Source organism: Dendropsophus ebraccatus, chromosome 1 (assembly GCF_027789765.1).
Source record: "Dendropsophus ebraccatus isolate aDenEbr1 chromosome 1, aDenEbr1.pat, whole genome shotgun sequence".
NCBI classification, from domain to species: domain Eukaryota; kingdom Metazoa; phylum Chordata; class Amphibia; order Anura; family Hylidae; genus Dendropsophus; species Dendropsophus ebraccatus.
This window is the reverse complement of record NC_091454.1, coordinates 42,324,028-42,342,263: the sequence shown is the minus strand read 5'-3', so window position 1 is coordinate 42,342,263 and position 18,236 is coordinate 42,324,028.

Sequence of the window (18,236 nt, the reverse complement as noted above, 5' to 3'; positions counted from 1 at the left end):
ATGTATATTTATATATATATTTATTTTTTGACAGTATATTTATGTTAGAAATGTGACTTTGCGCTCCTCAGTCCGTGCCGGGCGGCCGAGGAAGCGCTGAATTTCTGTCTGTGTTTGCACTGAATGAACTGTGTTTTACTTTCCAGCCACACCTACCTTGCCTGTCAGACTTCTGGCAGTGCAGGGGTTACTGCACTGCTAGATCTGTTCAGCTGAGCTTGGTGCTGGGATCAGGGCTGGTCCAATCAGCTGCTGGACCTAGTCTCTGATCCAGGATAAAAAGCAGTCAGATCCCTCAGTTCCCTGCTGGCTATTAGTTGTTACTAGTCCCAGCTCCCCTGCTCCTTTCCCAGCGTGCCCTGTCCTAATCCCCTTGCTATTGCTCTACCCGTATTTTGACCTCTTGCCTGACATTTGACTATCCGCTCTCCTTCTGATTTTGTACTGCGTTGTCTGTTTGGTTTTGACCCTGCTAGTTGACTATCCTCTATTGTGTTTTGTTTGTCTGTCTACGTTTTGTGTATTCACCTACGCAGTGTAGGGACCGACTCCGTGGTTGTCCACGACCGTTTAGGGTCGACTGAGGCAAGTAGGCAGGTGACAGTGGGTGGGTTCAGATCTAGGGCCCACTGTCTTTTGTCTTGTCTATGCCTGCCTGTCATGACAGAATAGCCAGCCACTAAAAAAAAAAAAAAATAATTTTTTTTTCTTTTGCGGATCATCATGGATCCTGTGAAAGCTCTGGTTGAGCAAATGCAAGGTCTGAACAGGCTAGTTCAGAATCTTGCAGAACAGGTGCAGGAGCAGGAGTCCACACCACGGCAAGTGACCATGACCGCGGCAATGCCTCTGGAACCTCCGATTCTGCTCCCCGAAAAATTTAAAGGGGACAGGAAGGCCTTCAGGATCTTCAAGGAAGGTTGCAAATTATTTTTTCGTTTACGTCCCCGCTCCTCAGGAGATGAAACCCAAAGAGTCGGCATTGTCATGTCTCTCTTGCAGGGTCCTCCTCAGGAGTGGGCTTTTTCGTTACCCCCTGATTCTATGGAATTATCTTCAGTGGACCAATTTTTTGATGCCCTGGGGTTACTATATGATGACCCAGACAGAACCGCTGTGGCAGAGCGACAGCTGACTTCTCTGCGACAGGGTAAGAGACCTGTAGAGGAGTACTGTGCAGAATTCCGTCAGTGGTGTGTTCCTTCAGGGTGGAACGATCCAGCATTGAGGTGTCAATTTAGGATGGGGTTGTCTGACCAACTTAAGGACCTATTAGTGGTGTACCCTACCCCTGACACGTTAGAAGGGACTATGACATTGGCAATAAGGGTTGACAGGAGACTCAGAGACAGACGTGGGGAAAAGAGCGCCTCTGATGCTTCTAAATCTCTTTCTTTCCCTAACTCTACTCCTAAGTCTAATCCTTCTGTTCCTCTGTTGTCACAAGAAGACCCCATGCAACTAGGTGCTGCTGACACCCAGACCCGACGAGCTCTTCGGCTACAGCACAATCTCTGCCTGTACTGTGGCAAGTCTGGTCACTGGGTGAAAGAATGTCCATCCAAGCCTGGTCAACCGGCGAAAAGACTCCAGCGTCTGAGTGACTGTCGAGAGAGTCACTCAGGCGCACAGGTACCTCTAGAAAATAAGAACAAATTGATGTTGCCCATCTCGTTGTTTTTAGGTAATAAGTGTATTTCTGGGTATGCTCATGTGGATTCTGGAGCTTCTGCCAATTTTATTAGTTCTGCATTTTGGTCATGCTTGGGAATTTGCCCTCTTCTGCTTAAATGTCCATTAACTATTACTGGTGCTGATTTTACCCCTTTGGCCCGGGGTAAAATCCAGTACATCACTCCGCATCTTGAGGTGCAAATTGGATCAGTTCACAAAGAAAATCTTGATTTTCTGGTTATGGATAACTTATCCTCTGACATTATTTTGGGTTTGCCCTGGTTGGACCAGCATAATCCTGTGTTTGACTGGTCTAACAGGGAATTGATTAAATGGGGGCCGAATTGTGCTTCTCATTGTATTGCGCTGAATGTCACAGATTGTTCTCCTGTGGAGGGAGCAATTCCTGAGTTTTTATCTGACTTTTCTGATGTCTTTGATGAGAAGGCTGTGGAGGTGCTACCGCCACACCGACCTTATGATTGTGCGATTGACTTGATGCCAGGGTCCAAGTATCCTAAGGGAAGAATCTTCAATCTGTCTAGACCTGAGAGGGAGGCCATGCGAAAATACATTCAGGACAGCCTTCGCAAAGGTCACATTCGTCCCTCTTGCTCTCCCTTAGGGGCTGGGTTCTTTTTTGTGGGGAAAAAAGATGGTGGTCTTAGACCGTGCATTGATTATCGTGAACTAAACAAGATTACCATTAAGAACCAACATCCCCTTCCCCTAATTCCGGATCTATTCAATCAGATTGTGGGCGCCCAGTGGTTCTCTAAGATTGACCTACGTGGGGCCTACAATCTGATAAGAATAAGGGAGGGGGACGAGTGGAAAACTGCCTTTAATACGCCTGAAGGGCATTTTGAATATCTGGTTATGCCATTTGGGTTAAGCAACGCGCCGGCAGTTTTTCAACATTTTGTTAATGATGTTTTCCGTAAATATCTTGGTCAATTTTTAGTAGTTTATCTGGATGACATTTTAATCTTCTCTCCTGATTGGGCCTCACACAAAGCTGTTCGTAAGGTTATGGAATTGCTCAGATTGAACCATCTGTACGCTAAACTGTCCAAATGCCAGTTCGGGATCCAAAAGGTCTCTTTTCTGGGTTACATTATCACCCCTAACTCCTTCTGTATGGACCCACTGAAGGTGGCTGCTATTGAGAAATGGGAACGACCTACTAGTCTAAAGGCCCTGCAACGATTTTTAGGATTTGCCAATTATTATAGAAAATTTATTAAAGGCTTCTCAGTCATTGCCAAACCACTGACTGACTTAACCAGAAAAGGAGCTGATCTTGTGAACTGGAGTCCCGAAGCTGTACAGGCATTTGGACAGTTGAAAAAATGTTTTTCTGAGGCCCCAGTGCTTATTCAGCCGGATTTAGATCAGCCATTCATCATCGAGGTAGATGCTTCAGAAGTGGGGGTTGGAGCGGTCCTCTCACAAGGTTCCGAGACCCTCACTAATCTTAGACCTGTAGCCTATTTTTCAAAGAAGTTCTCTAAAACTGAGTGTAATTATGACATTGGTAACAGGGAGTTGTTGGCCATTAAATGGGCCTTTGATGAGTGGAGACACTTCCTTGAGGGGGCTAAACATAAGATCAGGGTTTTAACTGATCATAAAAATCTCTTATACCTTGATAAAGCTAAGCGCCTTACTCCTCGACAGGCAAGGTGGGCGTTATTTTTTACCAGGTTCCATTTTGAAATTACCTTCCGTCCGGGTTCTAAGAATGTCCGAGCGGATGCTCTGTCTCGCAGCTTTGAGGCCAGCAATGCCCCCAGGGAAGAACCTGAGACTATTTTAGCACCAGGTGTGGTCGTTGCCACCCTCCAACCTGACCTTGCCGCCCAGGTGGTAGATTCACAATCCCTAGCCCCTAGGAACATCCCGGAGGGAAAACTCTTTGTACCCCCCAACCTTCGACTCAGAGTTCTTGAAGAGACCCACTGTTCAGTTTTAGCAGGTCACCCGGGCATTGCTGGCACAAAGTATCTGCTCTCACGGTATTATTGGTGGCCGTCTTGGGCCAGAGATACTAAACTGTTTGTTGAGGCCTGTGAGGTCTGTGCCAGGTCCAAGGTTCCTCGTAGATTACCTGAAGGTCTTCTACATCCTCTCCCTTTGCCTGAGAGACCCTGGACCCACATTTCAATGGATTTTATCACTGACTTGCCATCTTCAAAAGGGAAGACTGTTATCTGGGTCGTAACTGATAGATTTTCTAAAATGTGCCATCTGATTCCCCTTAAGAAACTCCCTAATGCACGTACGTTAGCATCTCTGTTCATCAATCACATTTTACGACTTCATGGGGTTCCAGAGAACGTTGTGTCTGATAGAGGGGTGCAGTTTGTCTCTAAGTTCTGGAGGGAGTTCTGTGGTCGATTGGGGACTTCATTGGCATTTTCATCTGCCTTCCATCCTCAGACTAATGGGCAGACTGAAAGAGTCAACCAATCATTAGAACAATTTCTAAGATGCTTTGTTTCTAGTGCCCAGGACAAATGGAAGGAGTATTTGTCCTTGGCAGAATTCGCCCTCAATAATAGAGAAAATCATTCTACCAAAATGTCGCCGTTTTTCTGCAATTATGGTTTTAATCCGAGGTTTTCATCTGCGCATGCTGCTGAATCTGTTAACCCGTCAGCTGAAAAAACCTATAGAAGACTGTGCACAGTCTGGGCCCAAGCTCTTGAGAACTTGGTTAAAGCCCAGGAATTATCGAAAAAACAAGCTAACAAAAGACGCATATCTGGCCCAGAATACCTAGTGGGTGACAAGGTGTGGCTTTCCACCAAAAACTTGAAACTTAGGGTTCCGTCTGGAAAACTGGCACCCAAATACATTGGGCCTTATGTCATCACTGAGATAATTAACCCTGTTTCTTTCAGGTTGCAATTGCCAAGAGTCATGAAAATTCATAATGTGTTCCATAAGGCTCTATTGAAAAGGTATATCACTCCTGTGTTGCCGTCTATTCCTCCAGATCCCCTGGTCATTCAAGGGGAGCTTGAGTTTGAAATTGAGAAAATTCTGGACTCTCGCCGGGTGCAGAACTCCGTTCAATACCTCATTCATTGGAAGGGGTTCGGCCCGGAAGAACGGACTTGGGTGGCAAGCCGAGATGTCCACGCTCCCCGTCTCATTAGACAATTTCATAATTGTAACCCCTCTAAGCCTCGTCCTTTGAGTGAGGGTCCTGAGGCCCCTCATAAGAGGGGGGGTACTGTTAGAAATGTGACTTTGCGCTCCTCAGTCCGTGCCGGGCGGCCGAGGAAGCGCTGAATTTCTGTCTGTGTTTGCACTGAATGAACTGTGTTTTACTTTCCAGCCACACCTACCTTGCCTGTCAGACTTCTGGCAGTGCAGGGGTTACTGCACTGCTAGATCTGTTCAGCTGAGCTTGGTGCTGGGATCAGGGCTGGTCCAATCAGCTGCTGGACCTAGTCTCTGATCCAGGATAAAAAGCAGTCAGATCCCTCAGTTCCCTGCTGGCTATTAGTTGTTACTAGTCCCAGCTCCCCTGCTCCTTTCCCAGCGTGCCCTGTCCTAATCCCCTTGCTATTGCTCTACCCGTATTTTGACCTCTTGCCTGACATTTGACTATCCGCTCTCCTTCTGATTTTGTACTGCGTTGTCTGTTTGGTTTTGACCCTGCTAGTTGACTATCCTCTATTGTGTTTTGTTTGTCTGTCTACGTTTTGTGTATTCACCTACGCAGTGTAGGGACCGACTCCGTGGTTGTCCACGACCGTTTAGGGTCGACTGAGGCAAGTAGGCAGGTGACAGTGGGTGGGTTCAGATCTAGGGCCCACTGTCTTTTGTCTTGTCTATGCCTGCCTGTCATGACAATTTAATTGCACAATAATGGATTCGTTAGAATTAAATTATTGAACAACGAAACTGATTTTATTTAAACGAAAATGTGTTTTATTAATTAAATATTAATTAGTACAGGAAGCTCCAGTAAGCCGTTAATTCATATGCCGGCAATAGAGCTTTCTGTACTAATCATCACTTTACTTTAATAAAAACATCAAATGTTTCTTCTAATTATGTTATCACAATAGCATTATTAGAAGAAACATTTAGAATTATATGTGCGCTCAGCTGATTGGCTGATCGGCTCAGCGCACATATAATTAGCGGGTCCGCAGCACAGTGACTTCATTGTGCTGCGGACCAGCGAAGAGGACACATCGGGGTGAGTATAGAGCTCTCCCCACCCCCTCCCCAGCACTGCACCCCTCCCAGCAAGGAAGGGGGGTCACTTAACCCCTTCCTTGCTGGGATGGGTGCAGTCTGACATCAGTCTGGCCCTCAAGGGGTTAAGGGGGATACAATACATCCTCCCTTAACCCCTTGGGGGCCAGACTGTAAGCAGCAATCTGTAAAGATGCTGCATACTGTAAGGAGCACAACACCGCTCATAATGATGGGTGTTGTGCTCCTGTTTGTGTGTTTTTTGTGTGTTTCTCCCTTTTTGTTTTTCAGATATCGGTATCCTGGGGATTACGTCGGATTCGGTGGACTACGTCGATGACCAGCGGTTGTTTTTTTTTTTAATAAAATGGTCAATGAGGGGTGTGGGGGTGTTTTTATTTGAATAAAAAAAAAATTTAACTTGTGTCTTGTCTTTATTTCTTTACTTTATAGACTTAGTAGTGGAAGCCATCTAATAGACGGAATCCATTACTAAGTTGGGGCCTAGTGTTAGCCGGTATAAAATGGCTAATACTAACCCCCTATTATTACCCCAGTACCCAATGCCACCAGGGGTACTGGGAAGAGCCGGGTGCCAGTGGTCCCGGAGCGTCAAAATTGGCACTCCTGGACTGGGCGGCAGCAGGCTGGTAAGATTTAGGCTGGGAAGGGCCTAAACCAATGGCTCTTCCCACCCTGGTGTTACCAGGCTGCTGTCGTTTGGTTTTTAACCCGGCTGGTTATAAAAATAGGGAAGACCCTATGCGGGTTTTTTTTTTAAATAAATAAATAATTTAAAAAAACCGCATAGGGTCCCCCCTATTTTTATAACCAGCCGGGTTAAAAACCAAACGACAGCAGCCTGGTAACACCAGGGTGGGAAGAGCCATTGGTTTAGGCCCTCCCGAGCCTAAATCTTACCAGCCTGCTGCCGCCCGGTCCAGGAGCGCCAATTTTGACGCTCCGGGACCACTGGCACCCGGCTCTTCCCAGTACCCCTGGTGGCATTGGGTACTGGGGTAATAATAGGGGGTTAGTGTTAGCCATTTTATACCGGCTAACACTAGGCCCCAACTTACTAATGGATTCCGTCTATTAGACGGCTTCCACTACTAAGTCTATAAAGTAAAGAAATAAAGACAAGACACAAGTTAAAATTTTTTTTTATTTAAATAAAAACACCCCCACACCCCTCATTGACCATTTTATTAAAAAAAAAAAAAAAAACAACCGCTGGTCATCGACGTAGTCCACCGAATCCGACGTAATCTCCAGGATACCGATATCTGAAAAACAAAAAGGGAGAAACACACAAAAAACACACAAACAGGAGCACAACACCCATCATTGTGAGCGGTGTTGTGCTCCTTACAGTATGCAGCATCTTTACAGATCGCTGCTTACAGTCTGGCCCCCAAGGGGTTAAGGGAGGATGTATTGTATCCCCCTTAACCCCTTGGGGGCCAGACTGATGTCAGACTGCACCCATCCCAGCAAGGAAGGGGTTAAGTGACCCCCCTTCCTTGCTGGGAGGGGTGCAGTGCTGGGGAGGGGGTGGGGAGAGCTCTATACTCACCCCGATGTGTCCTCTTCGCTGGTCCGCAGCACAATGAAGTCACTGTGCTGCGGACCCGCTAATTATACGTGCGCTGAGCCGATCAGCCAATCAGCTGAGCGCACATATAATTCTAAATGTTTCTTCTAATAATGCTATTGTGATAACATAATTAGAAGAAACATTTGATGTTTTAATTAAAGTAAAGTGATGATTAGTACAGAATGCTCTATTGCCGGCAATATGAATTAACGGCTTACTGGAGCTTCCTGTACTAATTAATATTTAATTAATAAAACACATTTTCGTTGAAATAAAATCAATTTCGTTGTTCAATAATTTAATTTAAACGAATCCATCATTGTGCAAATAAATATACTGCCAAAAAATAAATATATATATAAATATACATTTATTTATATATATATATTTATTTTAACAGTATATTTAATTGCAAAATGATGGAATCGTTTAAATTTAATTATTGAACAATGAAAGGGACTTTATTACAACGAAAATGTGTTCTATTAATTCAATATATTAAACATGAGAGGCATCGGCATCGGCATACTGCAGAGGATCGCAAACCCCGGTAATAGCGATTCATGTAAACTGTTTCCCTGCTTTCCCAGATGCATCCAGAGGTGTTTGCATCACTTTCTTAAGATTTTATTTGTTATTTTTAGTTGAACCAGATCTCCAAGTAAATGACCGTATGTTTTCAGCTGCATGTCTATTTTTTCCCACGGCCGTAGTTTCATCCGCACATATACAGCCGCATAAAAAATACAGCCGCACACATACATAGTGTGAACATAGCCTAATACTGTATTTAGAATTGTTTTTACAACAATAGAAATAAAGGGCTGGTCAACACCTTCCCTGGATGCAGGGAGTTGAGATAACAGCTATAATATCCCACACACTGTATACAGATTTATATAGATGTAAATAGATTTTTTTTTACAATAGAAATAAAGGGCTGGTCGACGCCTTTACCGGACGCAGACTGTGCAAATCTCTGGAGTCAAGATAACAGCTATATTATTACACACACTGTATATAGCCGTCTACTGGATATAGAATTTTTTTTACAACAATAGAAATAAAGGACTGGTCGGTGCCTTTACTGGATGCAGACTGCGCAAATTTGTGGTAACAAGATAAAAGGTATTATCCCACAATTACATTATACACACTGCCTGTCTCACAAATGCTTCTACCGTGTGTATACACTGCCTGTCTCACAACAGCTTATACAGTGTGTGTATACACTGCCTGTCTCACAACAGCTTATACAGTGTAGACGCACTGCCTGTCTCACAACTGCTTTTACAGTATGTGTATACACTGCCTGTCTCACAACTGCTTATACAGTGTAGACACACTGCCTGTGTCACAACAGCTTGTAAATGTCTGTTTTTATATAGTTTTAGCCCTAAAAGGGCTTTTGGGGGTCCATTAATAATGGAGGCGGTCGCTTAAGGGTTAATGCTGACCACACACTTATATGATTATCTAGTTGTTTTATACACCTTTATCATTTTTTTAAAGGTCAGTAAGACACCTCAGGTTTAAGATTATCTTTCATTACATTTTATTATATTTTATTACAATAAATTGACATATCAGATTTGACTTTGAGGAGTGGTATGTTTAGAAATTGAAGTTCCTGGGTACAGTGCTGTAGACCACACTATGCAGACCATGCCCCTCCCCCACTCCCCCTCCCACCCAGTACAGGGAGCTCTTAAACCAAAGTAATTCTCTTAAACCAATTTACAATCTTGAAAAACTGTGAGCTGTGAGCTAACAACAGGTTAAAAGACTCTAAACTGCTGTTATGTTTCCATAGCGCATGGGACACCAAAAATGAATTTTCTTACCTTCATCCTCAGCACCCTTTTTAGAAAATCTTCATTTTAATAACTATGTACCTTAAATGGTTTAGTGCATTTGGGGGTGGGACTAGAGCAGTCAGTGCACAGATCTCCCTTGCTAGCAGCCTCCACATGAAGATTAAGGCAGCACTCTCAATCAGAGCTCAGTTTTTTTTACCTGAGCCTGAGAAAAATAAAAGCTGATCTCTGACTGGTTGCTGTAGGCAAGAAATAAAATTCTAGTAAAAGAATGCTTGATAAACCTTCCACTAAGTCACTTTAGACTTAAAGTTATAAAGTAGGGATGGTCCGAACCTGCCGAGATTCGGGTTCGTACGAACCCGAACCTCGGCAGGTTCGGACCATCCCTATTATAAAGGGTTAATACTTACCAATATAGTGTCCTCATCAATCCAGTGCTGTTCTTCTGAAAAGCTGCTGTAGACATGGTCACTTATTATCGTGTCCCTACTGTTTATCTCTGCTGTCCACCGGAAGTTCAGGCATGGGAGAGGATGTGACATGTCATGTCTTCAGACCGTCTTCTTCAGTATCCTAGAATGCACTGCACCAATGTCCTCCAGCACCTGTGCAATGCAGTCCAATCTCGTCCTGCAGTGTTGGTGTGCTGCCCACACCCATGGTTCACAGCAGGATCAAGAAAGTATCCAGTTTAATCTGGACCTCAAGGGGCTGTGAAACTCCGCTTGAATGAATTCTATAGAGAGCAGTCTATGGAGTAAAATGTTACTGCAATAGATTGAATATGAAGTTAGGTAGGTGCTATCCAACCCTTTTAAAAACTATGTTATACTGTGTGACCTAAAGTGCAAAAACCGTAAAAATCGGTAGCTGTACTGTTCTCTTCCCCAGATAGAATGAAGGATCCAAACCTTAGTAGTTTTTTGCCAGGTTTGCGACAATCCTTTGTGTTGTGATATTGTGGCTTCTGAGAACCTTCCGGTAGTAACATGTGAGAAAAAGAGGACCTCCCACCACCGATGCAGCTCTTAAAACCTTAGGAGCCTGCGTCCCTCCACACCCTTAGGGCCACTTCTACCCCATCTCGCAGAGCCATATTTCACATGTCAGTGCCAATGGCATTGAGATGCATGCCATCCCACCTCCAGAAGGTGCCCTCCCCTGCCTCAAAATCAGTGTGCCTAACCACCACCAAACTGTTCCTGGCAACAAACCGGCCAACCGCCTGGTTGACTTTAATCCTGGCCTTGTCAAGCCTGGCCATCGACCGAGCCCCATTCCACCTTTTCTGTGGTACGATGTCTGACCAAACAACCACGAAGGAAGCATACATACTGTAGACCACAAACGAAGTAGATCAAACTTTATATCGTTAATTAGATCTCTAAAAGGCCTGGCCTCTAAATCATTGCCCCCAAGATGTATGACCAGAATATCGTGTTCCCGATCCCACCTCACAAAGCGATTGAACTCAGGCAGTAGCCGGTTCCACGCGAGCCCCCCTTTTCCCAGCCACCTCACCACCACAGCATCCCGAGGGAATCCCAATCGTCTGTCATCCGGCCGCACTCCGGCTCTCAACGCTCCCCAGTGCACATACGAGTGCCCTAAAATCCAGATCAGGTAGGGAGACCTGAAACGAAAGGAAACAATAAATGCCTACAACAAACACAACTTACCCTGCCCTCACCTCGTCACGTCCCCGTCCAGACAACCGCCACCTCAGAAAGGCCGCACATACAAACCGAATCTGATGGACTCCCACCTACCAATCCGCTGAATCACATCCTCCCCCAGCCCTTGCCGTGCTGCCTCTGTGGCGGCATCAATCCTGAATGAGCGGCCACTATAAGATCTTTCATCCATCCCCAGGTGCCCGAGGCACTTCCTCAATACAGCTATAAACTGAAACCGAGACAAGAACTTGCCATCACCATGGACCAAAAACAGCCCCCGCCCCTCGCAAACCCCACCCCTAAACTAATGCAAACACAGCACGGGACACACCCCGGACTCCGGGACCGCAAAAAGAACCACTCGCCTACCCTTCCCCGCCTGATCGGTCTTGGAGCGTCGAAGACAGAACTCCACCCGTTCCTCATATAGATCCACGTCTTCGACCATGAGTCCACCAGGTGACCGAACCACAGGAGACACCAGCTCCCCCAACCGCATCTCCCCAAAAAAGGCCAGGGAGAACGCTAAATGAAACAGCACCACTTCCGCTTGTGACTCACACACTACCCCCAACACTCCCCCCAACTGCGTCAATAAACCAAAGGAAACCGGGCACCGGTTATCCTCCACCTTTTACCCTTTCCAAAAACCCTCATGCGCCTGCCACACCAAGAACGTCTTCGACACGCCCGGCACCCCTCGGGCTTTGCAACCAAAAGAAACTCCTGCTACCAGTCAATTCATTCGGGCCACCGACCACCCCTCCTCAATACAGCTACCCAACAACAACAGAAACGAGAACTCCTCCCCGACATACGACCCAAAACTTATCCTCCACTCCTCCCAGTGCTCCCATGCCGATTGGTAAGCCATCCACGTGCCAGAGATCGCTGAATCAACTGCTGCGCCTCGCAAAGGAAGATCCCAAAGGTCCGCTGGGCACCGCTGTTCCGTAGCTGCCGCCCCCGGGGCCAGTTCTTTAAAAAACGCTGCCACTGCGAACAAGAAATGGTGTCAGCTATACAGTTTTGAACTCCCTGGACATGCACAGCCACCACCCAAGCATTCAGAGCTAAACACCGGAGGACCAGATACTGCACCAACCGCACCACGGGCGGTGATGAAGCTGACAGGTTATTGAACGCTGACACCACCCCAAGGTTGTCGCAGTGAAAGCACAGCTTACGGTCCCTGAAACTGTCCCCCCACATGGCAACCGCCAATACTATGGGGAACAGTTCGAGTAGAGCCAGATTTTTTACCAACCCCGTCTCCCACCAAGCCACCGGCCAAGACTCCCCACACGACTGTCCCTGACAAAATATCCCAAATCCAGCCCCGCCAGCCGCTTCGTTAAACAACTCGAAATCGGCCGCATCCATAACCTGCCCCATCATCAATGACCCCCCGTTATACTGCTCCAGGAACGCGGATCACACCTCCAGATCATCCCGCAACTCTGCCCGCAGCTGCACGAAATGATGGGGGGCCCTCACACCCACCATGGCCTGCGCCAGGGGCCTACAAAATATCCTCCCCATGGGCATGATCCTGCAGGCGAAGTTGAGCTTCCCCAAAAGCGACTGCAAGTTCCACAGGGTAACCTTCTTAGACCCTCTCACCCTCGCCACCATCGTTTTTAGATCCGCCAGCTTGTCGTCCGGCAGGCGGCATTCCATTCTAACCATGTCCAACTCAATACCCAGGAAACTCAACGCCATAGTAGGCCCCTCGGTTTTTTCATGGGCCAACGGAACGCCGAAAAGCTTTATCGCCCGATGCAGGGAGTGCAACAGCATAGAACACTGTGTCAAACCCGCCGGCCCCACACACAAGAAGTCATCCAGATAATGGATGACTGAGGTGCACCCTGTCGCGTCCCGCACCACGCACTCCAGGAACGTGCTGAATGCTGAATGAGCACGACAGGGAGCACCCCATTGGCAGGAGGCGGCGGCTTGAAGTTACAGAAGCTGCTGGAGCACCAGAGAACCAGATGCTGGATCACAAGCAGTGTATAGACTGCTGCTTGTGGACTGGAAACTTTCTCGGCCGCTCAAACCCTGCTTACATAGGGAGATGTGCGAGTGATAAAGATAAATTTTTAAGCAGGTTCCAAATAGACAATAAGCTGACAATTAGGCCATTTGCCCTGTCTTTTGCTGAGCCTGATCACTTTTACATTGGCCGATTATCAGCTGCAGGAGTGTTACTAGCGATGCTCTTGGCCGATAATTGGCCTCTGATTGAATTTGGGTGAAGACACTAAATCATATTCATGCTCCAACTTCTAGGCTGTGTTCACATCTTGCAGCCCTCTAAAGGTTGTATTACACAGCCTGATAATCCGGGGAAGCAAGTGCCAACCTGTCAGCTCAGGGATTGCTTTCCCCTCGCTGCCTGTGCTATTACATGTACAGACAGTGAGCAGAAAGCAGGAGGGGCCACCCGAAAGATCCTTACATGGTTTGGGTGGCCCAATTAAACTGTATCTGAAAAAATCTGGATCTTTTAGCATGTTTAGTGAAATAGAGCCTTAAGAGAGGAATTTTCAAGTTACAGGGAGAAATAGTCACTTGACATTGTCTACTGAGACCCAGCGATTCCTGCAGATACCTGGCAATTACAATCACATGATCGGCTGCATAGAATGTACAAAGCAGTATCGCCTTTTGCAAATCTGTATATACAGTGCTAATTTAAAGCTGTGCATACAGCAATTGGGATGTCAGGGGTCAGGGCTGGGACAAGAAGTTTTGGTGCCCTAGGTAGAGAAGGCAAATGGCATTCCCCCCTCCCCCCCCGTGTATAGCCCCCCACTTACAGTATAGCCTCCTGGCTGCCCCCACATAGTATATAGTCTCCATACCCCCCACATACTGTAACCCTCACAGTGTATATTCCCCATATAAAGTATAGCCTCCTGGCTGCCCCACATAGTGTATAAATTTCACAAATCCCCACATAGTGTAGCCCCCACATACAGTATAGCCTCCTGTAAGAATACTTGACAAAGACCCTGGACGGGGTCGAAATGTCGTATTTTATGTAAGCTATTCTGCAAAATAAAGCATTGAAGATTTCCTGTGGATGCTGTTGGATCTTCTCTAGGATACTTTGCCTTGACCCACCTGAGGGATTGTGGGTTCACCAGCGGGCATCCGAGGGATTGTGGGTTCACTGTGTGAACTGACAGGTCTTTTTGCGGCCGGAATTCACTGAATGTCAGTTGTTTGCGGCGGCGTATGGGATCCCGGCCGGAGCACACACGATGTGTGTACCCTCCGGCCGGGATCCCATAGAACAACGGCCGTACTTTTACGTAGGATGAACATAGCCTAAATGTATAGACAGAGCTGGACTCTAAGTTATTCTCCCAATTAGCTTGTTTTTTCATGAACCACTAAGAAAGTAAAACATTTTCCTATGTATCCTTTGTTAAAAGCCGCTTTTATGAAATACACTAGGGGGGCTTTTTCAAACCTTATGCCAAGGAAGAATGGAGTAGTTGCCTATTGCAACCAACCAGATTGCCATTTTCGGACCCCTTTACATTTCAAGCTGTATTGAAGTTGATAACTACAGTGTTGCAGAGATTCAAAGAGTTTCCCCTCTCTCGGGATGTTATTGATATCATGCCGGGCAGGGAAACATTCCATTACAGGGCTTTTCCGTCCATAGGGCCTGTAATTTATGGGCTGTGTAAATAAGCAGTATTAAAAAGTTACTAATTAATGAGAATATTACCATTATATATGGGTATTCCTCATCAAAAAGCTATTATGGCTCTAAAGATCCACCTACATAAGTACAGTAACTATAGTGACAATCTCTGTGAATTTATTGTTACAGTGAGAGATTTTCTGTTAGCTCATCACATCTTTTCTTTTGATGGGAGCTTCTACTTACAGGTACTTGGCTACCCTATGGGGGCCAAATTCTCACCTTCACAAGCCAATTGGGCGCTAATCCTAGATTATGCGAACTGTCGAATACTGGTTCATAAATAGAACTTAGACCAAAAATGGGGGAAAAATCCAATTATTCACCTAAAAATAGGCACAAATCCCTTGATAAATTTCCCCCTATGTTTTATCCTTGAAGTGGTGAAAAACATTCTTAAGGCCCTTTTCCACGGAACGATTATCGTTCATAAACTCGCTCCAACGACCGCTCGTTAATGATAATCGTTTCGTGGAATTGGTGTAAACGAGCGAATGACAAAGGCTAGATCATTATATTGTCGTTCAAAATTGTTTTTCAGCATTTTTCAGTTGATCTTAACTAATTTTGGGGTGCTGAAATGGAAAATGATGTTCAAATTTTTAAATTGGCTCTAATTTTCAAGATATAGACATACTTTCTATATTTCTCACAGCTTGTGATACAATACTGGGAAAAGTTTGCATCATCAACTGGAATATTGCTTCATCTTAGAATGACCAATATGGAAAAAAGGTATCAGGGTAAGGCTAGGTTCACACTGCATTTTTGAAATCCGTTTTTTTGCAAAAAACGGATGAAAAAAAGTATGCATTTGTGTGCATCCGTTCTTCCATAGACTTCCATTATATAAAAAAAAGGGATCAAAACGGATCCTTTTTTGTTGACGGACACAAAAGTAGTGTCAGCTACGTTTTTGTGTCCGTTAAAAAAACGGATCCGTTTTTTTTTTTTATAATGGAAGTCAATGGAAAAATGCATCAAAACAGATGCACACAAATGCATCTGTTTTTTTTTCACGCTTTTTTTGCAAAAAACGGATGAAAAAAACGGATTGCAAAAACGCAGTGTGAACCTAACCTCAATGGAACCCATCAATGCTTGCAGATTACTGTTGGACAGTTATCAGAGACAATCCCATGTATGAATACAAAAGACATGTGTAAATGCACCGAGAAGCCAATGAATAAAGACCTACATTCCAGAGTTCAATAAACATAATTAATTTGTAAAAATTCTTAGATATGCCTGTGAATGGATTTCAGATAGAACTAAGTTTCCTATGAATATATTTCAAAAGTTTATAAACAGTAAACTTGCTTCCTTATGATTGAAGAAGTAATAAATCTGTAGGCTATTATACTGTATTCTATACAATTCACAAAACAGTAACCTGAGAACTCTTCCATATCATAGAAACTAGAGCCAATTAACATTTTTCCTTGTGATATTTGAATTCAGTACATAAAAATCATTAAGAAATGGCTAATTTTATTTCGGAACCAAACAACTGTTGAAAATTTGTTGGCCAGTGTTATCGCTCCGTGGAATAGGGCTGATTGCATTCATCACCTAACGGCACCAGTTGTCCATCTTACCTGCTCCTTTACAGAATCCAGCGCTTTAAACCGGCATAAAGTGAGCCGACGAAAAACTTTACTTTTGTGTTTTAATCTAATGTAATTACTAACATATATACATAGTAAATATTATATATATATATATATATATATATATATATATATATATATATATATATTTTATTATTCAAAGATGTCCATTTTTTTTAGCTATATCTCTAAAGATTAGCCATATAAAATATAAAATAACTATCAACCCATCTGAAAAAACAGAGAATGGAATATAACTTTAAAAGGTCCTATAGATATTGATATGCCCCTAAAAGTTTTTACATAGTGAATATTACAGTTTTTTTTTATTACAACATTAAGCATGAGAATCAGTTGGACTTTTTTTTACTGACCTGTCAATCTCTAATTCATTTGAATTTCACTGTAATTTAATTAAATGTACTTCTGTACAGTACTTACAGTAATGAGCAGTCATTCAAAGTAATTGAATGCCTTATAGATTGTTTTTATAAAAGGGAATGAACTTTTAACACTGAGGCATGTTAATCAAGCTTACATACTTCAAATGCACTGTCGATGATGGGTTGTGCATAGGAATAACATTATGGGTTTATAATTTATTTTCATATTTCTTAATCATATTTCAGGAGCTAGATAGTTTATGACCTTTAAAGCCACCTTTATATTTTGACTGATGAATAGTTGGCAAATGGAATCAGCCAAGTAAGCAGTTTCTTTGTAAGGAAGGTCAATAGAGGGCTTTAAAATCATTACTCCTATTAATATGTTATAATTCAGTCAAAAGCTTTTAAATTCTAAAGATTTTTAGAGGTAAGAGCCATAGGAGTGATTAATAGTTTTCTTCTAATGGTTAGATGAGAACCTGAAATCTAGGCCAGAAAAAAAGCAGAATCCTTTGTAACAAGATACTGAGGAAGCCCATTGCTATTCAAGTTGGATGGTAAAAGCCCAGTAAAATCCAAAAGAAAAATAGATTTTTGGAGAAGTAAAGGTTATCTGGCAAATAAACTACAAAGTAACTAGTTCTTTCTTGGTGACATGTGTGATAATACCAGCTTGACAATAAATGTTTGGAAATCTTTGGTTTCATTTTAATAAAAAAATTCCAAGTTTACTTTTCACCAACCTTGCACATATGGACTGAATCCAGTGATGTCCTTCTTTTCAAAATCTAAAGACTGCTTCTACAGATATCCATGAAAATCAGCATATACTAATCAGCTTGTCTGGTGCACTGAAGGCAGTTCCAGCACCCACCAGAGCACTGCTTTCCCTGTCTGCTCATGATGTCACTGTCATTGAACCTTCAAGAGAAAGAATCTGTGATATTGCTCCTGGCCTCTAAAAATCCTGCGCAGTTCCAGCAGCATCAGAGCTTCTCTCCTGGTGTTAGACAGCAGTGAGTGTCCATATCAGAAGAGAATTATTCACTACCACTAATACCACCAACTAACACTATAAATCACAGACATCATAGTTTGTATTTATGCTTTTTAACCCCTTAAGGACCGGGCCTAAAATGGCCTTAAGGACCGAGGCAAATTTTATGAGTATGACCTGTGTCACTTTATTCATTAATAACTTGGGAATGCTTTTACCTATCCGGCTGATTCTGAGAATGTTTTCTCGTGACATATGGTACTTCACGTTTCTGGTAAAATGGAGTTGATACTTATAACGAATCTTTATGAAAAAAATAAAAAATAACGTAAAAAAAATTGTAAAAAATTGCATTTTTCCAAATTTGAAACTTTTCTGCTTATACATAAAATGGTTATGCCACATAAATTATATATTAAATAGCATTAGCAACATGTCTACTTTATGTTGGCGACATTTATTAAACTATCTTTCTTTTTCTTTAGACAATAGGAAGCTTAAAACATTAGCAGCAAATTTCCAAATTTTCAGTAA